Raw genomic sequence first — 24,522 nt, forward strand, 5'->3', positions numbered from 1 at the left:
CATTAGATGAAAATAAAGTCATTAATAACGAAATTGACTTAAACAAAATTAAAACAAATAAAAGAATTAAAGAAAATAATAAGAGAATTTACATGCATGTTTAAGTAGATCTTTTCCTTTTTCTACTCTTAGGTTTTTGTATATTCTTCTTGGTTTGAATTGTTTTGATCTTCTTACGAAACACTTCCCCCCTCTTTGAAATCCATATTCCGTCGTTGTGATCGTGACTAACGTACATGGATTGATCTTCATTTAAATGAGATCCAAGTGATGTCCCTTGAAATAGATAATCTTCAACTGTATTGTCTTCATACCCCATCTCTTCAATATTCATTTTATTAGTCAACAAAACAATAGACCATCCTATAGCAGCCGGGTCAAGGACATAAAACACTTGTGTAGCCTGAGAAGCCAAAATGAATGGCTCTTCCTTGTATCCTTCCTTATTCAAATTCAATTGTATAAACCTTAAGTCATCAATTCTCAATGCATTATTATTGTCCACCTACTTGCAACCAAATACCGAAACTTTGAATTCAATGTAATCCAACTCCCAAATATCCTCAATCACTCCAAAGTATGACATACGTGCATAGATAGGATTTTTATCTTTGGCACTCGATATATGCATGATATTAGCTACAAGAGTTATGCCACTATTTTGCTGTTTACTCTGATCATCTTGCTTTTTAGTATAGAAAGCGAACCCATTGATAAGGTAGCTTGTGAAAGAAATCACATGTTTGCTCGATCCATCTGCCAACAACTTTAATTTATTTGAAACAGAATTAGGATCACTATTATACTTGCCATGCACCTGTTCTCTCAACCATGCTGTAAATTGTTTATTGTGTGTTTTGGTATACCAACTTTCAAGTTTATTAGGATTATCCCTCTTTAGCTCATCAATATACTCATCCACATAGTCCTTAATCTCTTTGGAGTTGTGCAATACATATAGATGTGCCTGCTCCCACTGTTGGTTTGAAATAGTTACAACTTTCTTTCCCATAATCCCTTCTCCATCCGTCCTACCCTCATTACGAGACATTAGAACTCCAATATCACTTGTATTTTTTAAGTAATGGGTACAAAATTCAGTGGCCTCTTCATAAATATATTGTTCTATGATACAACCCTATGGCTGACTTTGATTTTTCACATACCCTTTTAATATTTTCATGTAACGCTCAACTGGGTACATCCATCTTAAATACACTAGGCCACACAGTTGGACCTCTCTAACTAAGTGGACGGTTAAATGGACCATGATGTCAAAAAAGACCGGAGGAAAATACATTTCAAGTTCGCATAACGTAACTATGATTCGAGTTTGCAATCTTGGCAATTTACTGGGATTAATCACTTTGCTATAAAGAGACTTAAAGAAGAAACATAACTTCGTGATCGTAACTTGCACCTTATCAGGTAAAATAGCTCGTATTGCCACTAGAATAAAGTTTTCCATTAAGACATGGAAGTCATGAGATTTTAAACCTTTTAACTTCAAATCCTTCATTGAAACAAGGTTATTAATGTTAGAAGAGTAACCTTCCAGCACTTTTACTGAAGCAAGAAACTCACAAAAGCTACCTTTCCCTTTTCTAGAAAGTGTGTGAGCTGCCAGACAAAGAAATGTACGAGTTCCCTTATCCTCTGGTGCCAATTCCTCCCTTATCCCTATCTCAACCATGTCTAGCCTCGCATTTATGCCATTTTTAGTCTCCCCGGGAATATGGAGTAATGTGCCAAACAGAGTTTCTTATACGTTTTTCTCAATATGCATAGTATCAAGAAAATGTCTCACATTCAGGGTTATCCAATACGGCAGTATAAAGAAAATAGATCTCTTTTTCCACCCACTTGTCCTATGTAACACCTCTCATAATTATATCATATACTCGATAAAATATTTCATATAAAAATCCATACATTACTAATACTCCAAACAACTCATAATTTCAAAATATTTCTAACATAACAACAAAATAACCTATTAAAGTCTTATAGTCATGGCAAATAAAAATATAACATAGCATGTGTTGAGGAGTACAAAAGCCTTCACGACTCACTCCATTGGTGCCTTCCTTTGATTCCTACTAGATCCTTCGTCTGAAAATTGTTAATATAGGGGGTGGGATCAAACGTCTCAGTAACTACTGAAATTCTAACCTATACAAGCATATCATATATGATAAACCAAAAATTTGTTTATATTTGTGTATATAAATATATTAAAAATCACAGATTTGATACATTCAATTCAATTTCTTTTTTTTTCCAACAATATACCAATATTATTTTTCTAATATATCCGAAAATAATGAAATATGCTGCCTCCCTTATATCACCGTCCACCCTTATACCGCTGACTGGGGCCATAGGCTAACACATAATCCGATAGGAACTAATCCATTTTACTGAATTATTCTAAGCTCACCGATACAAGAGATATATCCGACCAAAGATATAGAACTCAAGCTTGGACTATGGCTCCTCTCTTTTGTGAATAGGGAGGTATCACATGTCCCACAGCTCCAATGAATTCTCGGCCAAAGAAAAATATGGAAGAAGGGGCCTTGACAAGTGTCATCCACTGTGTACCGAGTGATGGCATACCACGTGGTAATTTTATATCCATGCAATCTCCTTCTATCCTTAACTCAACAATGCATGTCATATACAAATAATGGTACATCATAAATATATTCTCAAATATATTATTAATGATAAGATAGCAATAAAATTCATATACCATTTAATAGTAACTCATGATAATTTCATAGCTATTAATATATTTAAATATTGATCATAATTACTAGCAACAAATCTTAATAAAATCAGGTAACATACCAAAACATTTATTTTACAAAAAATCATAATATTATATTTCAGTAATATAATGATTAGTAAATCCACAATATAATCATACACAATTCACATGTACAAGAAAGAATTTTCAGAGTTACCTGGTACTCTTTAGCTTACAAATAATTACACAACGTTTACTCCAAAATTCTCAAGGGTCTACAAAATTGCACATAAATATTTATTAATATAAACTCAGAACTACTCCAAAACTACTCTAAAATTCTAAGACTACCCTCTAAACTAAAATTACATAAATATATTAACTCTCCCAAATCTAGGCATTTATAATAGGTATAATATTATTTTGAAAAATATAATTTACATAAAAGGCTATTTAAATTTAACAACTTAAGTGAATATATTTTTATTACCTAAAATCTAAATATTTTATATTAAAATTCTCAATTATTTATTATAATCTCATTTAAAATTTTTCTCAAACCAAACAACTTCTTTAAATTATAAAAAAACTGTAACTTTATCTAATTTCACAAAATTCTCAATTTACAAGCCTTCAAAAATTATTTCAAAAATATATCTTTAACTTATTCAATATCTAAACCGATTAAAACCTCAATAATATATTAAATAACTCAAATAAATTATTTAACTCAAATTTAATCGGTAAAAACACATTACAAGTCTAAATAACAAATTTTTCAACTAAAATCTTAGTTTAAAATTCTCAAAATAATCATTCAACAAAAATAAACCGATTAAAATTTCTTAATAATGGATCTTTAAATTTCTACAGTCATATATTGTCAAAACTCCATATTTACTCTATACCCAAATAGTAAAATTTTCTCTAAACATTATAATAATACTAATAATATTAAGCTCTAAATATTTAAGAAATACTCAAAGAAAATTTGATAAAAAGAAGTATATTTGTGTACCTAAATGATCCTCAAATCTTCTCCTATCCTTCAGACAGCATGTACTTTCATACTCTCTTTATTTTCCTTTCTTCCTCTCGCTCTCTCTTTTTCTCTCGCACTCTCTTGCTCTTGCTTGAAGGAAATAACCGGGGGATGATGATATATATAATACCCCCCTATTTCATTTTTCCACGGCTCCTCTTCCAAATTTCCACTTCCATTGTACTTTCCCCCTCTTTTTCTTCCATCCAATTTCTTCTTTCATTTATTACCTTCCATTTTTTTCCAACCCATTTAAGACTCCCCCTCAACATTCCTCTTTCATTTAATACACCCCCCTCAAATTCTTCTTTGCCCCCAACTTTCCATCGATTCGGTGGAAAGTGTCTCTTTTTTTTTTCTTTTCTTCTTTTTTTAATAATAAAATATTATTATTTTATATATTTTTTATTTACAATTTTTTTTTAGTATGTTACATCCCAACATACTTCGCGAAAGGTTTTCCAAATTCACAATCTATATCTTTCACCTTTTGAAACACATCCTCCCCAATCAATGATGTAGGTGCCTTACCTTCTTCTGAATTCCCATTAAAATATTTTTTGAATCACTGGCAAGGATGATCACAATGCAACTGTCTACGATGTCTCATATATGAATTTTTCATTCCATGCTTCAACCTTGTAGAATCTGTGCTCTCTTCACAAATCGAACAACCAAGTTGTCCTTTAATGCTATACTTTAAGAGATTACCATACGCAGGAAAGTCATTAATTGTGCCAAACAACATAGCTCTCAACTTGAATGTTTCTTCCTTATATATGTATCATATACATCAACTCGATTCTCCCACAATACTTTCAAGTCTTCAATTAATGGAGCTAGATATATATCTATGTCATTTCTCGGTTGCTTTGGCCCAGAGATTATCATAGACACCATTGAATACTTGAATTTCATGCATAGCCATGGAGGAAGGTTATATATAAACAAAATCACTGGCCATGTGCTATGGGTGCTGCTTTGCATCCTATACGGGTTCATCCCATCGGTGGCTAATACAAGGCGTAGATTTCAATCTTCTTCCTCGAATTTAAAATATTCAATATCAAACTTCTTCTGTAAAACCCCTTTACCTTAAAACATTATAAACTCGTCATAAAATTCACTATTATGGTAGAAAAGGAAAGCTGTTACAACAAACTACCATAGTAGAAAGAAATTGCATAACTTTAGAAATTAACATTTAAACTCAGTTCAAACTCGAATTCTGTTGCATGCAACTAAAATCATTCATTAACAACCACTGGGCCTCCAAGCCTCCAGCCCGGGTAACAAAAGACATCAAAATCAACCCATCCAATTAATTTTCAACCATGTATATCAAAGTTTCACAAAGCACTAGAAATGGCCTCCGGCCAACCAAAATAAGGAGATAACATTCTCTCCAGTTTACAACAAGGCCGGGTAATCAAAATATTTCAAAAGGGGTCCTAAACGTGGCAATATATACTAGTCATACATATACAAGGGCTAGAGGCTTAAAGCTAACCAAGCTCAAGCCTCTGCGTCTCTTCCCGATGGCACACGCCCGGAACCCTCACCTGAAAACACTGTAAACCACGGGGTAAGACAAACATCCCAGTAACCAATCTTTCCAATTCAAGGTACTACTAAATAGGTGCTCGTGAGGTGTCAAGTGGGGCGGTTCACAAGTAATATGATAAATGATAGCCACACAACAAGTAATGCAAGTGCAATGATGCAATCCCATTAACCATATCCCTCACTTTGGGGGATCTTTAAGAGCCGAAGTCGGCTTATCCCTCACTATGGAGGACGTAGGGAGCTATAAAAGGCATATCCCTCACTCTGGGGGACGTAAAGAGTCAACCATCATGCATTAATGGAGGTCTTACCACGCGGTAGTAACAATCAAAACTCTCACCAATTCCCAATTCATGCATTATGCTCAAACCATAATCAAAGAGTAAATAATCATTTCACAAATTACTTCTTTCAGTGGCCTATCTTTCACAAGTTACAAATTCAATCAATATCAATTTAAACCCCACAAGACGGTTTTCCTTTTCAATATACAATATACACTTTGAACACAGTTGTTATCCGGAGCACAAAACATAAATCCACTCACAATACCACAAAAGCATGTACAAAGGATTGGAAAGTGGTTACCTCTCGCCTGAGCAAGGAATAACAAACCGATAACACAGCTCCATGCACCAACAAGGCTCACAACCGGTCTACACAAGCACACAACCACACAACCACCATGTATTAGCTTTCAACTAATAATGTGGCCAAAACAACACTTGGGGACACAAAATTCATAGCTCCAACCAAAACTCTACCCAACTAAAGAGAGTATAACCACCAATGCAACACTCTGAGGTCATAAAAATCCATTTAAAACCTTAATTCCTTTCTAAATATCAATTAAAACTCATAACCTCAAGGACCCAATATAGGAATTCAACACCCAAACATCCCATTAGAACAATTGAAGTCCTAACAACATTCTAAACCGATTAAACATCCAATTTAACCCTCCTTAACATAACCCAATTCACAAAACTTAAAATTAACCTCTACATTATCATCCTCAATCACAAACCTCCCATTTCCATAAACCCTAGCTTCAAAAACTCAAGGTTCTTTAAATCCAAGAAAACTACACTGATTAAATATTTAGACTAATCCAAAGCAATCAATTAAACTCAAAACAGTCGGTCAAAAACCTCAATTCCATAACAACCTAGAAAACTCTAGGGTTTCACCATAAATCCTCAGAAATTCCAAGAAAGAAAGTAGATTAGAGATTAAAATCACTTACTTGAGGTAATAGATCCTTAGAAATGCCTTTCCCAAGCCACAACACCGAAACCCTAGCAGAGCTTCTCTCTCCTCCTTCAGATTTTCTAATTTTCGCAGAACCAGACCCTCGTGGGATTATATAGATTCGGCACCTTTCGGCGCGGCGAACGCATAACTTCGCCGCGACGAACTAATCCAGAGAGGAAACCTGATTTCGCCGCGGCGAAAGCTTCCCGAGAGGAAACTTTCGCTCACCTAGAAAACCTTTGCTGCGACCAAACCTTCCCGAAAGACAAACCCCCCTGGAACTCCCGGTTCGCCGCGACGAACATACCCTGAAAGGGGTATGTTCACCTATTCCTCCAACATACCTCAATTCCACCCCGAACACCAAGATCAACATCAAATCACTAATCTATCCTCAAAATCAACCAAAAAGAGGCTATTAAAACCTGATAAAACTCAGGATGTTACATCTTCCATTATGGAGAATCAACAGGATGGTGAAGCATGCCATCTTTAACCCTTTCATCCGCATGCCACCTTAAATTTCTTATATCTTCTACATTACTATACAAACGTTTGAATCTTGGCACAATGAGAAAATACCATAATGCCTTCTTTGGGTTCTTCCCATTCTCTTGGTAGCGCGATGCATTACACTTAGAACACTCAGTTAGTAACTTATACTCCTTCCTAAACAAAATGCAATCATTGGGGCAAGCATATATCTTCTCATAGTTGAGGCCGACAGAGCGCAACACTTACTTTGCATCATACGTTTTGCTTGGAAGCTCGTTTTCTTTTATTAGCATTTGTTTAACAAGCAATAGCAGTTCTGTGAAGCTTGTGTCGCTCCACCCATTTCTTGCTTTCAAATTATACAGTTTCAACATTGCAGACAATTTTGTGAAATCGGTATAACCTTCATATAGAGGTGTCTTAGCATCACACTTCAATCTATCAAACATTTCAGGACAATTGTCAAGTTCCTGTTCAATCATATTTGTCATCTTCTTAAGACAGTCAGCTTCACATGTACTCATGTCAAGATTAGATGACCCACAGCTTTCACTATGCCCTCAACTACTATTACTCGCATCTCTTGTCTCTTCGTGCTTTGTCCAACACTTGTAACTTTGATCGATTCCATTGATAATTAAGTGGCTCTCACAATCGGATGGCGAAACCCACTTCATAAGGCAACACGTAAGACATAGGCAAATAATCCTGTTGTGATCATCAACATGCTCAATCATAAACTTAATAAAATCTTCTACCCCCTCCCAATATCCCTTTGATAGACGATTAGCGGACATTCATTCCTTGCCCATGGTCCCCAACTAAGATGAATCATTTAGGGGAAAATATGATCAGCGACTCAAAGATATTGTGATAATTAAACAAAAATAGGAAGTCAATACATGAGGCACTATTGATCACATTTATCCCTCTTTAATTCTACTTGTTAACAACTAGTAATACTAGCTGTTAAGCAACTAGTAATTCAACAAAAATTCACTTTCACTTCAGTTTAAAAAATATTCTACTACTACTGATGTGCTATTCCATTTGAAAAAAATTTGGCAGCATGACGGCTTATAACTTAGCATTCCTCAGGCTTTATGCCTTCTATTTAACTTCAAATGAAGTATTAATTAAGCAGAAAACCAGCAGTCAGGCAATTTCAATATATAACAACATACAAATTAATTAACATTCAAAAACATGAAACATACAGCCTCAGTCGATTTCAATTACAGAAACAAAAATTGAAACATTAGTAATTTTGATAATTTAGCAAACAATTTATGGCTAAAACACAAATTGAAAAGACCCTAAACCCAAAAAAATGATCAAAATGCGAAAAAAACCCTTTCTGTCGAACAGAAAAACTATAATGGAGCAAAAATTATTGCTAAAACCAGGATGGGGGGTCATTTTGGGGATACAAGTGGTTTTCGTGAGGAGAGGGTCCTGGTCTCTCGAATACTAGCCATAGAGTGGTTTGAGTGTATTTTCCTTTCCAGCGTTGCTTAGTATTTTCTGGGTTTGTTAATCATGGTTGTAACATTCACTCCATTTTTCGTGTGTAAGAGTGAATCAAATATCAATAAATAAGTCATTTCCCCACTCTATTGATCTTTTTCCCTGCGTATTGTGAACAGTCCTAACATTATCCTATCATCCTCTTTCAACTACAATCATTTCCAAGGAAGCACTAAAGGAAATAAGAGGAGCGAGTGATGAAGGAGGACCAACCTGAAGCTGTCAAATCTGGAGAACAATGCGTGACAACGACGATGCAGGAAGACGCCGCAGTGATAAAGGAGGACACAGAGAGGGACGATGATGGAGGACGATCAATAAAAACAAAAGAGAAGACTGAAAATGAGGTGGGTATGGCGGTTTAGAGAGTTCAAACCAGAAGGGAGCACTAGAAATTTTAAACTCAGTAGAGCGAAATGAATAGAGAAGGGGTTTTAAAATTTAATACTTGACGGTTTTTCTTCATAACTGTCAAGTATCTTAGAATAATATTTGACAGTTATAATGAAAAACCGTCAAGTATTATAAAACTTGACGGTTTAAGGAGAAACCGTCAAGTTTACCTTAAAAATACTTGACGGTTATGACATAACCATCAAGTATTATTGCAGAAAACTTGACGGTTTTTTAGTATTATCGAATGAAACTTGACGGTTCTTATTAAAACCGTCAAGTTTTCTCTTAAGACACTATATTTAACGGTTTGTTGTTATAACCGTCAAGTATTTAGCGTCAGGCATTTCTCATTCTGTAGTAGTGTGTGTTGTCAATACTTGCTGCGATAGTTGTCAATTCTTGCACCTTAAGTTGTCAATTACTACTCTTTCAGTTGTTAATGCAAACTTCAAAAAAGAAGAAGGGTAATTTGGTAATTAAAAAAATAAAATTTATTGTAAAGAAATCCCTTAAAACTTCAGGATAATTTCATGATTTTAAGAGACCTTTTTGTATTTAATTTCTTTGAATGGGACCTAATTGTAATTTTTCTTTTTTTCTCTTTCTTATCATTTTAAAGAAAAAAGCCTTCTCATTTTTATATATTTAATGTTTTTAATTAATTTTAACTAATATTTCGATTTACCAGTTTTAATGTTGTTTATGAAAAAACAACGGAGTAACGTATCAAGCATATCGAAAGCTGCATGGTACTGAAGTCAAGCATTCCTCAACCACCGCCTGCAAATTCATCGCAAGTAGGCGAAGACCACTCTGGGAAGGGCGCGCCTGAATTTGTGGGTTTTAGGAAACAAGGAATCCAATCCAAATGAAATTCAAAACCGTAAGAGGAAATTGGAACTTGAAGACGAAGAAGTTTGGCTCAACCTCTGTCTTTTTCCTTTGCATCCTTTTCTCTGTTTCCGGATTCTTCGGCTCCAGTCTCTTCCCTAATGCTCCGTTTTTATAAGGAAAAAAGTTAGAAGGGAAAAAAAAATGGGAGAAGAAAAAATAGAGAGAAGAGAAAACCAAAAATTTTTTTTTACCTATCTTATTTGAAAAAAGGAGAGAAAATATAAAAAGAAAAAATAAACAAATATATGAATGATTAAAATACCTTTATCTCTATGCAAAATATATTATGTTTAAAACCAAATTAAATATCACAATAAAAATTATATCAACATTAATATTATCAAATAATTTAAAATAAAATTAATTAATAAAAATATATTATCACATTATTATATTTAAAAATTAAATAGTTTAGTAAAAATGTTATTTTTAATAGAAAAATAAAAAAGTGGATATTTTTAAATTAAATATAATAAAATAAATAAAATATATATTATTTAAAATTATTGTTAAATAATAAAAATATTATAAAAGTTGAAAGAGATGGAGAAATATGTGTGTATGTGTGTGTAGAGTTAGTACGAATTTTGAGTGTCCAGGAATTTGGCTATAGTGAAATAATTTTTCTAAACAATAAAATAGGCATAAATAAAATTAAAAAATTGCATTAAAGGAAAAATATGCTCTTATTCACCTAGTATCGAGTATAGGAGGAAAAATAGGTCGAGCCTATCAAGTCAGGCTTGAAATTTTCTCTTTCGAATGGGAAATAGGCCATACAGGGCTAGTCCTGTAGAGCCGAGAGCCTAAACGAGCCCTTTTATAATTTTTTTTTTGTTTTTTAAAAATATTTTTACGTAAGTCTAATATTATTAATTTTTTATATGGTTAATGATATTTCAAATATTTTATTATTATTATTTTAAAATTAAATTTCACACAATGGTTTGGTTTATTTAGTTTTAGACAATAATTTGTCCAATTAAATTTTTTAAAAATGGGTTAATTTAGACTTTAATAATGATTTGATTATATTATATGCGTTGATATTTTTAAACTATATATATTTGATAAGAGACTATTTTGTACTTATATAACTTGTGGTTTTATAATTTGAATTAGAAATTTATGAGTTTCAACAATAATATTTCTCAAACTAAAGTAAAATAATATTTAGATTGTAAAATTTAAAAGTAAAATTCCTATATAAAAGAAAAACATACTTATGAAGAAGAGTAATTGATTATAATGATAATGAAGTTTCAAAAGATTAATGATAACGTTTGTTTATTACACATTTGCACTATAGATGAAACTTTTAGATGTTATTATCTTGTTAATGAATGTTTTAGACGCTCTTGGATGTTGATGGATATTTATATATAATGATATTTTATATTTATGACTTAATTTTATTCATATTTATGTCTTTTATTAATAATTTTATTGGTTTATTTTTATTGTTTAATAAAAAATATGAGAAATATAAAAAAACAGTTTTTTTTTAAGCAAACCAAAAGCCCGCGGGCCAATCCTGAGCTAGTTAGCTTAAGGACCGGACCTAATAAATTAGGGTATTTTTGAAATTTAAACCCTATAAGGCTAGTCCTTTTAAACCCACCTAGTATCGGAGAGGATATAAAAGAAACATGAGTTTTCTTCTCATTTTCTCTCCACAGCTGGAGAGAAAAATTGAAAAGAAAATGACGTGAGTGGTATCATATTTTCTCTTCTATTTTTCTTTCCTCGTTCTTTTCTCTCCCCATCCAAGAAAAAACTCATTTCTCTCCTCTCTTTTTTTTTTCTTTTTATTTTTTCTCCATCCAAACAAAAGGTAAGTCTCACGTCTTCTTTCAAATTCTATTCATAATCCTCTAGATTTATGTGATAAATTTCTTAGATTATTTGATCGCAAATTATCTGTTTAACCGATCGCAGCAAATTCACAGGATGATGTATTTGGCCACAGGCCGAGACCGAGGTTCCTTGAATCGACGAGCGAGGCGACGCAGTACCATGATCCTTTTCAGGTGATAATTCCTTATCTTTATTTTTCGCTGCGCAGTACCATGATGTTACTTTGGTTAGGATCGAAACGAATCTAGATTTGTGCCGCATTTTATTATTCCTTTCCTCTCTAAGCTAATGAAACAAACAATTTAGCTGGTTATAAAATATGTTGCAGAGCCAGCGAAACACGTAAGTTTACGTTAATATTTGATTTCATGGACGTTAGAGTGAAAGAGCAGACACTTGAAATGGTATTACTAATTTACTTGCTCAAGTGTTTCAACTTTGGCATGCTATTCTGGTGTTGAAATGATTTCTTCTTCAATTAGCTTTAGTTAATGGTTACAAAGGTGGGAGTTTAGTCGTAGCCTTCATCATTTAGTTGTGCATTGACTCTAAAATTGCTATATCTATGGGCTCGTGTTCCTTGGATTTTGAGCTGGAAACCACATGCTCTGTATTTTCCGAATTTTGCAAATTCAGAACAATGTGAAAGCATAATTGATATGGCAAGGGGTGGCCTCGAGCCATCAATTTTGGCATTACGTGAGGGAGAAACAGAGGAGAGTACAAAGGGGGTTAGAACAAGGTAACGTGCATGTGTCTAGAGAATAATTTACTGTTTTGTCTTACAAAAAATTGCAAAGACACAGTATTCAATAAGCCTTGTTCGTGTAAATGGCACTTGGAAGAATATTATTGCAATAACTGGGATGCCAGACTCTTGTATAACACAACGTATGGCCAACCAAGTCGGATAATTCTTTATATTAGCTTGTCCAAAGTTTAGGATGAACTCTGATTGAAATTATGGTGAATGCCACTGAGATTTCTGCATCTCAGAAATCGAGGTGGAGGTAATTCTTGGATGACAAGCTTCACAAATTCAGTGTGTTTTAGTTCCTGATTTTCAACACGATCCATTTGTGCCCAGTTAAAGTAAAGAAGCAAGATTTCCAAGTTCTCACTCTGGGAGTTCCCTTCACCGAGTTCTAGTTGCATGTTAATATTTTGTAGGTTGCGCGTTACAAGTGCAATCTTATAAATTATATTTGATCTATGATCTGGCCCATGGAAGAATGGGTGACTTTGGTAATAACGAGAGGATCTTCTGTAATTCTAGAATCATGTCACCCAATTGAACAAATTCATATAACAAGCATATAACTTTTTTTTTTTTTTGGTGCAGTTCAGGCATTTCTATCGGCGCTTCCGAGGATAAAAAATTGCAAGAGCAACAATGATTCCCAGAGTTAATGGACAGGTAATGTACTCCCCTCTAAACTCCTTTCTGCCGAAAAGAGAGTTTGAAAAACGCTGTCAGTCCTCCTTTAAATGAATATCCACTTTATTTTTTTGTAATAGATTTGTTTTACTTTGTACCAGTAATCTTTTTTTCTTCTTCTTTCCTTCTTGGTCATAGATTTCGTACCTGTGATCAACATTGTATTTGTAATCTATGTAAGCTTCTTTTGTGAGATATTTATTATTAATATATAACTATTTAGATATTATTAGGATAATTAATAAATATTTCAGAGTGTGGCCCGTAGTCATTTTGGGCCCAGTCCAAGATGGGTAATGGACTCAATTAATTAAAGTTAGTTTCTGATGGTGAAAATAACATACGGTACATTGAGTCAGGAGCGAAACCCTAATCTCTGCTCACTCTCTGAGGGTTCCCCACTGGTGACGGCTGCATCCCAGTTGCCATCGCTGTGCCCAATCGCCAGCTGGAAGATTCCCTGCATTCTTTCTTCTCTAATTGTGTTCTTTAATCCACAGCTTATCATTATTCAGATCGAGTTCTACATCAAATCAACTGAGCTAATGGAGAGAGGTATTTATAAGTCTTCCGCTGTAACTCCTTTGAGTATCACATACATATATGTATATAATCTGGATTGTTTGAATAATATATGTATATATGTAGTTTTGTTAACATGTGGCATCAGAGCCTGGTTTCTGATTCACCTTGCCTTGCTCAATCATAATGCTTCTTTTCATTCTATTATTTTTCTCCTTGAAAAATTATTTGAAAGCATTATTTTGGTTTGATTAAATTTTTCTTTTGGGTTTTTCTGAGAAGGGGAATTAATATATGATTTAATATGTTGATGCATATATGATTGTGTATCCGTCTTTCCATTTTGAATCCTTTATGTGAAAATATTTGCATACATGATTGTATGTCCGTGCGTGTATGCGTCTGATTGAGAGAGAGCGAGGGAGGGAAGGCACTTGCTTCCCCGATGAACGCCGTCGCCAACGCCGTCCGTGAGACCGAAGAGAACCCGAAAGCATTGTTTGATTTCTCTGTGCAACAGACGCGATTTTGATGTGTTTTGGCTTAACAGAGTTCGAATCTAGCTGTTTTACGTTAGAGATGTGTTCCAACGTCAAGAAAAACGCACCCTTTTGGTCAGAAAACAGTCACAGTTTCGCCGGAAAGCATGGCAGAAACGTTGCAGACGCCGGCGGCTATGGAGACCAGCAAAACGGGTCAATATTCGGGTTAGGTTAACCCGGATCCGTGTTATTAACAAAAAAAAAAAAAGGACCCAGAACCAGACTTATAAAGGCCAAAAAAAAAAAAAACGCAAGTGTTCAGCCCATTAGTGAAACGCACAGTTTCACTAATTCAGGAGTGGTGGGCTGACACATTTTGGGCCCGACTTTGGATTTTGAAAATATTTTTTGTTCGTTTCTTTTTCGAGAGTGAACTGGGCCTCCTCTGCTTGGGCCACGCATTTAAAAAAAAATTGCACAGTGCGCTACAGTAGCATTTGGGCCTCTGTTTGGGTTTTTTTTTTTGGTACAGAACTTCCTTTTTTTTTTTTGTCTCTGTTTGTTTTGGACTTTCGTTTTGGGCCTGAACCTTTGTTGTTTTGCTTCTGGATTGATTATTTGGGCTCTGTTTAGACTTTTAAGTATGGGCCATTTGGTTTTATTTCCAGAAGGTTGTTTTGGGCCATTTAATTTAATTTTTCAGAATGTATTTGTACAAAATAAATTAATTTTGTTTTGTAATATGTTTCTTTGAATTCTGTTTTGTGCTCCATAATTGTTCAAATTGAGAATAATTAATTTCTTTAACATTTTGACATTTGGAAAATGTTTACAAAATTTAATTTGTTTTGTTATTTAATTGCCTATTTTGGATAATGTTTTTGGGCAATTAAATTAACTATTTGAATTTTGTAAAACTCTTTTGAAGTTGAAATGTATTGAAATTAATTTATCAAATTAAATTAAACTTGGGGTGCATGAAATAGTGGGAGAATTTAAATTAAATTATTTAGTTACTTCAGTTGATTAAATTGATTTGTTAAATTCTCCATTAAGTTGTGCATATTTGGAATTTAAATGCACATTTGTGATATTTGTGATTAGCATGCATCTTCTAAGGAATAGCCACAGCATCCTTAATTATGTCGCATGCACTAATTAATCACATATGGATTTGAAATATCAATTGTAATTAAATGTGTAATTATGATTTATCTTTGCCCACAGGTAGATATCTCATAATTGCATATTTAATTAGGGTGGGATAGAATGGCCTTGTTATTTTCTAAGTGGCCCACAGGTATTAGAAAATGCAAATGCATTCTAGTTTCATCAATTTGAGATAAATACATGCTATGCTAATATCTTTGCCCACAGGTAGACATTAGTGATACGTATTTATTACTTGTATGCTTTATTCATTTAAGCATGCATACATGGCACAGTGAATTGTGATTGCCTCAAATTCTAACTTGTGAGCTTGGTTTTTTGTTCATTTGTCTGTTTCCAATTTGCAGTTCCAATTGCTGCCCCTAGAATCATGACTGATGTGAGCAACAAAATCATCTTAGATGGTAGCACTAACTACGCTGATTGGAGAGATGATGTTTTGCTGCAGCTCGGTTGTATGGACTTGGATTATGCCTTGAGGTATGAAAAGCCTCCTAGACCAGATGATGCCTCAAATGATAAGGAGGCAAAAGAAAGGTATGAATTGTGGGAGCGAGCAACCGCTTATCTCTTCTGCTTATACAACAAAGGATCACCAGAAGCATTAGGGGAGCAGTCCCTAAATGTGAGACAGCCAAAGGATACCTGGAAGCCTTGGACAAGCAGTTCAAGCCAACAGACAAACAGATGGGTGGTGCCATCATGTCTGAATTATGTGTTATGAGGCTTACAGGTATTGGTGGTGTGAGGCAACATATAATGAAAATGAGAGACCTAGCCTCTCAGCTGAAATCCTTTGAAATGGAACCTACCGAGCAATTCTTAGTGCAATTGATCTTGAACTCACTTCCTGCTCAATATGATGCTTTCAAGGTCTCGTACAACACACATAAAGAGAAATGGTCAGTGGATGAACTGCTGTCCATGTGTGTTCAAGAAGAGACTAGATTGCTGATGAGTGGAAAGGTTGCACAAAAGGAGGCTCATTTAGCAGAAAGTTCCAAGGCTGGCAGCAGAAGGGGAAAGAAAGAAAAGAAGGAGGAAAAGAAAAAGAAGAAAATCCCTGCTGTTTCAGCTGTTAACAAAAGGAATGCCAGATGCTTCTTCTGTAAGAAAAAGGGACACATGAGGGATGAGTGTCTCAAGAGGAAGGCATGGCTAGAAAAGAGAGGTATGTTTTCATCGTGTGTTACTTTTGAATCTAATTTTTCTAGCGTTAATAATGACACTTGGTGGATTGACACTGGTTCAATGATCCACATTTCGACTACCATGCAGGGCTTTCTAACCAGCAGGCCTCCACATCCCAATGAGGAAACGGTCCTTTCAGGCAGTGGGAAAGGAGATCCTGTGAAAGCTGTTGGGACTTTTCGCATAATTTTTTCAAATAATCGCGTTTTGGACCTTTATGAAGTTTTTTATGTTCCCTCTTATAAGAGGAATTTGATTTCCATGTCAAGACTGATTCCGTTTGATTACCATTTAGTTCTTTCTAAGAAATTTATGACCTTGTCAAAAGACTCTGTTTTGATTGCGAACTTAGTTATGATTGATGGTTTATTTAAAATTGTTTCTGATTCTCCGCAATCTTTTTCTGTTACGCATGGTACTAAAAGAAGTGTCATTGATGAGAATTCTGTTAGCCTGTGGCATAGGAGATTGGGACATATCTCCGGTGAAAGAATCAAAAGGTTAAGTAAAGATGGAATTCTTCCATCTTTAGACCATTCAGAGTTTGATTCTTGTGTGGACTGCATAAGAGGAAAGCAGACCAACAAGTCACATAAAGGGGCTAAGAGAAGTTCTGAATTGCTAGAAATTATACACACGGATATTTGTTGCCCCGACTTGACTGCGCATGGTCAAAAATATTTTATCACCTTTATTGATGATTACTCACGATACATGTATGTCTATATGCTTTATAATAAAAGTGAGGCACTAGATGCCTTTAAAGAATATAAAGCAGAAGTAGAAAAACAGATTGGGAAACCAATCAAGATTGTGAGATCAGATCGAGGTGGTGAGTATTATGGCAGGTACACCAGTGAAGGACAAGCACCTGGTCCATTTGCTGAATTTCTTCGAGAGCAAGGTATAGTAGCCCAATATACCATGCCTGGCTCACCTGACATGAATGGTGTAGCTGAAAGAAGAAATAGGACCTTATTGGATATGGTTAGGAGCATGCTGAGTAGCTCCAAACTTCCAACTTCCCTGTGGAAGGAAGCACTCAAGACAGCCACTTACATATTAAACAGGGTTCCAACAAAGGCAGTGTCCAAAACACCCTTTGAAATCTGGAAAGGTTGGAAACCCAGTTTAAATCATTTCAGGGTATGGGGTTGTCCTGCTGAAGTAAGAGTGTACAATCCACAGGAAAAGAAACTGGACCCTAAGACCATTAGAGCTTACTTTGTAGGCTATGCAGAAAGGTCAAAAGGTTATAAGTTTTATTGTCCTCCACCTTCTAAAAGATTTGTAGAATCTAGGAATGCCAAATTTCTTGAGAATGATGTGATTAGTGGGAGTGATTGTTCACAAGATAATCACATAGAGCAAACCACTAACACCTATGATGAGGGACCATCAATAGTTAATGACTCTCCCACTGTTGGAGTTGACATTGAACATGATGTAAATCCTGAAGCTCAAGTTGACAATGCTGGACAAGAGGAACACATACAAGCTGATCAAACTGTCACACAAGTGGAACCTCCACAAAATGTGATAGAGGATGTTCCTAGTCAGCAGCTTGAATCAACCCAAGAGGTTGAATTAAGGAGGTCAACTAGAGAAAGAAGATCGGCATTACCTAATGACTACATAGTGTACTCTGCTGAAGTTGACTGTGATGTAAATGTTGAAAATGATCCGTTAACGTTTACTCAGGCCATGAAGAGTGCGAACTCTAAATTATGGCATGATGCTATGATTGATGAAATGAATTCCATGGCAAACAACCATGTTTGGGAGCTTGTACAGTTGCCTAGTGGGTCTAAGGCCATTGGCTGTAAATGGGTTTACAAAACCAAAAGGGACTCACAAGGCAACATTGATAGATACAAGGCTAGGTTGGTTGCTAAGGGTTTCACACAAGTGGAAGGAATCGACTACAGGGAAACTTTTTCACCTGTATCCAAGAAAGATTCATTCCGCATCATCATGGCATTGGTTGCGCATTTTGATCTAGAGTTGCACCAAATGGATGTGAAGACTGCATTCCTCAATGGTGAATTGGAGGAAGAAGTCTATATGAAACAACCTGAGGGATTCGTTGCAGAAGGTAAAGAGCAGTTGGTATGCAAGCTAAAGAAATCAATATATGGTCTAAAACAGGCTTCACGGCAGTGGTACTTAAAGTTCCATGAAGTGATCACATCATTTGGTTTTGTTGAGAACATCATGGATGACTGCATATACCACAAGGCTAGTGGGAGTAAGATCATATTCTTGATTTTGTATGTGGATGACATTTTGCTTGCTACAAATGATCTGGGACTATTGCGTGAGGTGAAACAGTTTTGTTCAAGAGTTTTGACATGAAAGACATGGGTGAGGCATCTTATGTCATTGGCATAAAGATTCATAGAGATAGAACCCAGGGTCTTGTAGGCTTATCTCAAGAAGCTTACATTGGCAAGATTCTTGAACGATTCAGAATGAAAAACTGTTCATCTAACGTAGCTCCTATTGAAAAGGGAGATAAATTTAGTTCAGATCAGTGTCCTAAAATCGAGCTTGAAAGAAAACGTATGGAAAAGGTCCCATATGCCTCAGCGGTAGGAAGCTTGATGTATGCACAGGTTTGTACAAGACCTGACATCGCTTTTGCTGTGGGTATGTTGGGGAGATATCAAAGTGATCCTGGGGAAGCACATTGGACAGCTGCAAAGAAGGTGTTCAGATACCTACAAGGTACTAAACACTATATGCTCACATATAGAAGAACAGAAAATTTGGAAGTAATTGGGTACTCAGATTCAGATCTTGGAGGATGTGTAGATACAAATAAATCTACAACCGGTTACATCTTCCTATTAGCAGGAGGAGCTATATCATGGAAAAGTGCAAAGCAAACGCTAACAGCTCCTTCTACTGGTGATGCTGAGTACATTGCGTGTTTTGAGGCAAGTTCACAAGCAATCTGGATAAAGAATTTCATTGCTGGGCTCAAGATTGTGGACTCAATCTGTAGGCCAATAAGAATGTACTGTGATAACGCAGCTGCGGTGGCCATAGCAAATAACAAAAGGAATAAAAGTCGAAGCAAATTTGTCGAACTTAAATTCCTATGCCTGAAAGAAAGAGTTCAGGATGGCCAAGTTTCGGTTGAACGCATCAGTACAAATGATATGTTAGCTGATCCTTTGACGAAAGGGTTGAAACCGAATGTTTTCGTTTCACATGTACCTCACATGGGACTTCGTCCTTCATTTGACTAGTTGAGGTATGAGCAATGAAATCAAATTTATGGTTTATCATTTCTTGTTTAAGATTGTATACATTTATGATATTGAAATTGATAAATATTGAGACAGGAACCGAATAAACATTGAGTTTATTCATAAAGTGATACCCATTAAGTAAGGATGCTGCTTGTAATACATGGAAGGTAATACTCGATAAAAGAGGACTTATCGCTATGATTCTTGTAGTATGTCCTTAGTTAATCTTGACTGGGCAATGGCATTGAGTATACGGGCCAAGTGGGAGAATGTGAGATATTTATTATTAATATATAACTATTTAGATATTATTAGGATAATTAATAAATATTTCAGAGTGTGGCCCGTAGTCATTTTGGGCCCAGTCCAAGATGGGTAATGGACTCAATTAATTAAAGTTAGTTTCTGATGGTGAAAATAACATACGGTACATTGAGTCAGGAGCGAAACCCTAATCTCTGCTCACTCTCTGAGGGTTCCCCACTGGTGACGGCTGCATCCCAGTTGCCATCGCTGTGCCCAATCGCCAGCTGGAAGATTCCCTGCATTCTTTCTTCTCTAATTGTGTTCTTTTAATCCACAGCTTATCATTATTCAGATCGAGTTCTACATCAAATCAACTGAGCTAATGGAGAGAGGTATTTATAAGTCTTCCGCTGTAACTCCTTTGAGTATCACATACATATATGTATATAATCTGGATTGTTTGAATAATATATGTATATATGTAGTTTTGTTAACATCTTTTTCTTTCAAACTGGCTTCATGTGCTTTAACAATGTACATACAATTGAGATTGGAGGAAGAGAAGAGATTTTTTTGGCAAGATCAATGACAGAAGAGCCTGTCTTACTATGTTGCTTCTCCCTTGGCTTTTCATTTTCAAATTTGAAATCAGGGTTTCTCTCCTTTTGCCTTCATTTCAATATTTCTGCAAGAATATTTCTCGTTCCCCTTCTTGACCCAAGTCACAGAAAATATTACCCGAGGTGCGGTTTAGAACCTTAAGCTGATTTCATCCCTAAATTTACTGGAATAATGTCTCGAGTGCCGAACAGTTCCTTCCTATATGTTTGTTTTGCCCCGTGCACCCATTAGGAAATACAACGGTATGCTTTTGGTAACTGAGGACTTAAATGTTGGACTAATGAGGGACACGGAGCAGGAAGTCTTTTTTCTGCTCAACACCCCCCCCCAACCCAAAAAAAAAGAAGGGGGGAAAAGAAACGGCAGTCTTTCGGTGGCCAAAATGAGAAAAGAAAAATTGGACAATTATGCATTTAAGGTAGCAATAGACAGTGCTTTTGTGGACGTTCTATAGGAGATAAATGTTTCACATATCATCCAAGCCGCCTTATAATGTCAAATTCTCAATCCGCTAGCTCATTTTCTTCCCATATCAAGTCAGAAGAAAACATAGGTAGATGACCAAAGTGGTAGAGAGAGGGAATGAAGTGAAGGTCGGGAGTGTTGTCCTTTTGTTTTGTGTGCTTATACCATTGCATTTATTGGCTTTCCTTCCTGATCTTCATGCTATCTGCAAGGAAACTCTTGCAAACCCTGTATTTACAGGGAGGTTTTAAAATTGTCTGAGAAAATTACCATGTTTCAGGCATTCAACATCCCGCGTTATGAGTTGGGGCAGGGATACATGTCTCATTATGATGCATTCGATGCTGCTGAATATGGCCCTCGAAAGAGCCAAAGGGTATGTCTGAAGTAGAAGTTATAATTCTCATTTGAAAGGTGTTATATTGATCACAAGTTTGTTTGTTTTGATGTGGTCATGCTCAGCAACCAAACCAAACCAAACCAAATAGCATGGGGCTTGTAATATTCATCAGATGATCTGACATTTGCTCAAGGTTATTTGGCGGGGTTGTCCATTTCTTTTTACAGCAAGATCATCTTGTTACTATGAAGTCTTCTTTTTGAGATTCTAGTCAGATTCAAACATACGAAGTTATTTCTCCTATTGGATTTTTACTTCTAGAGTTAAGGGAAAAAACTAGTTGGAGAACTAACTTCAATTCCCTCCGTGGCACGTTAGAGTTTATATGATTTTCAGCTTGCCGATAGCAACCTTTTTGCTTTATTTAAGTGATGTTGAGGAAGGTGGGGAGACCGTGTTTCCGTTTGAGGTAAAGCTAGCTGGCTCGCTTTCGCATCACTTAACATACTTCCCGTTTCGGCTTGAATGAGTAGTCACTGGTCCGGTACTCTGCAGAATGGCCTGAACATGGACGTAAGCTACGGTTATAAGGACTGCATTGATTTGAAAGCAAGGCCACGACAAGAGGATGGACTTCTATTTTATTCTTTGTTACATAATGGTACGATCGACCCGGTTAGTATTGTTCTCCTAATCATCGTTGTTACCATTTCTCACTCTGCGAGTTTTAATCCATCTTTACATCACATCTTTAACTTTATTTATGCTTAATTATTAATTATTTTTTATTTCACGATGAGTACTCATCCTAAATCGATTATTTCTTTTTTATCAATAAATCGATTATTTATTAATACTGATAAAGTGGGAAACTCCAGAACCGGCAAAAGAAAGAAATCAAAGAAAAAGTGAACGGGAGGGGATTGGTAAATAAACAAAGTATGGAAATAGAGCAAGCAAGGAAGAAGCTTACTACTTGTTAATAACTATGCATTTTTGTACAAATTTATGTTAAAACGGTTAATGACAATGACTTTCGTTTATCATCATCAGATTCTTTTCTTATAAAACCTTGAGAAAATTTTGAGAAGTGATAAGTAGATAGTTGACCGTGCTCTTCAATAAGTGGCTTTAGCCTAAATCATTCCATATATAACCAAATTATGGATTTGTGCTTTGCATAGAACGACTGTACTCTATAAATTATCTATTTTTTCAGATAAATTTTAATTATTATATATGTAGATGTTCCTTTTGTTCCCTTATTTCATTAAATAGGCGTCTTATGCTTCGGTAGCCGCAAATTCTATCCCATATATTTTCAGATACAAACAGAAACGATTGAGTTTTGTAGATTCTTTTGTCACGTATAGTAAATTTAAAATATGTGAAATATTATCCTCATAAAAATATGTTTTCAAAATATGGAGGGAAAAAAGGTGAGAATATACATACTTATTCTTTATCTCATAATCCTCTATTTTCAGGAGCACTTAATATGAATCACATATAATTACCGAGCAATGCCCTTTTTTGTGCGTTCTTCATGATTTCTTGGCCTTTTCCCATGCATGTTTTTGCAGACACCACTCCATGGAAGCTGCCCAGTGATAAAAGGGGAGAAATGGGTGGCTGCAAAGTGGATAAGAGATCTAGAACAGGATGATAAAACCACGTCGCCTGCGATCGATGAATTTTGAGTCTTATCATTGTCGAGGTGGTAGTTTGGCGAGTTAACAGCTCTACAGGATAAAAGATAAAATGAAAATATAGGTTGCTAACATTGTATATCAAGGATCAAGCAGGTTATAACTTCTTGTTTTCTTTCGGCAAAAAAGGATAATTAATATGCATGACCTCCTAGTTCTAACCAATTTTAAATTTAGGCATGATAGTTTTTTTTAAATCAGATTCTTACATCACTTATTTTTGTTTAGGTTCTTGTAAATTTTTTTTATCGCGTCCTTATAATTTCACTTTATAGTTTTAGATAATTTTTAATCATGTCCCTGAGGGTTTATTATATAAATCCTAATAACATTTTCAATAATAATTTTATATTAATATTCTTTTAAGTTTTTGAATTACAAATATATTTATATTTATTTTATATTTATAATTCTTATTTTTATAATTATAAAATTTGAATTATGGTAATAAAATTTTCTAAAAACATGATATACTCTTTCAGTCTTTAATATATGACCCAATTGTTGAGTTGATTTTTTTTCTAAATATAATACCCATTTTTCATATTTATTAATTTTTTTTAAACTACCCCTATGATACTCCCTCAACCATAATCAAGTAGAAGAGGGAGAGTGGGTATTAAGAAAGATGATTATGGTGTTTTAGGAAAAATGTGTCATATTTCTTATAATTAACTAACTTATCTAACTTTCTTAATCTAATCAAATTAGTTAAATTGATCTTATATTAAAGATTGGAGGAGTAATTGATATTAATCTATAATTACTTATTCAAATTAATTAATGATTCTTTAATTATTTTCGTAATTATATAAATTCATTTAAATTTATTATTGATATTTTATATTTGCAAATTAAATATTAATATTTCAATCAATCTAAGTTAAATTAATAAATAAAATTAAAAATACACAGGAACCTCATTAAAAATCAGGTGAAACTATAAAGATCTAAATAAAAACAAGTAAAATTATAAAGACCTAATAAAAAAACTAGAAGGATCTAAATCTATAAAGAATTACTACCTTCTGTTCTTAATATAAGAACTTATTTAATTTTTAATTTAGTTTTAAATATAAAACCCTAATCTATTTTATCTCTCATATTTATTCATTTTTTTCTAAAATAGTTATTATAGTAGTTATACATGTTAAAATTTTAGTAGAATACTAGTCCTAACTAATACATATGATTAGTAAAGATATTTTAGAAAAGATAATACATATTTATTACAAATAACTAATTTAACCAATTTTTTTAATTTGTTTAAATTAATCAACCAATTCTTGTATTAAGTA

At 34.6% G+C, this 24,522-nt stretch overlaps 1 pseudogene; it reads left to right on the forward strand.

The window, feature by feature from the left end:
- The first annotated feature begins 9,821 nt into the window (after positions 1–9,821).
- Positions 9,822–23,283, forward strand: LOC114751830 (probable prolyl 4-hydroxylase 9; annotated as a pseudogene).
- The last annotated feature ends 1,239 nt before the right edge of the window (positions 23,284–24,522 follow it).

This window comes from Neltuma alba, unplaced genomic scaffold (genome assembly GCF_004799145.2).
Source record: "Neltuma alba isolate B1F8T4 unplaced genomic scaffold, ASM479914v2 tig00007130_pilon, whole genome shotgun sequence".
Lineage (NCBI taxonomy): Eukaryota > Viridiplantae > Streptophyta > Magnoliopsida > Fabales > Fabaceae > Neltuma > Neltuma alba.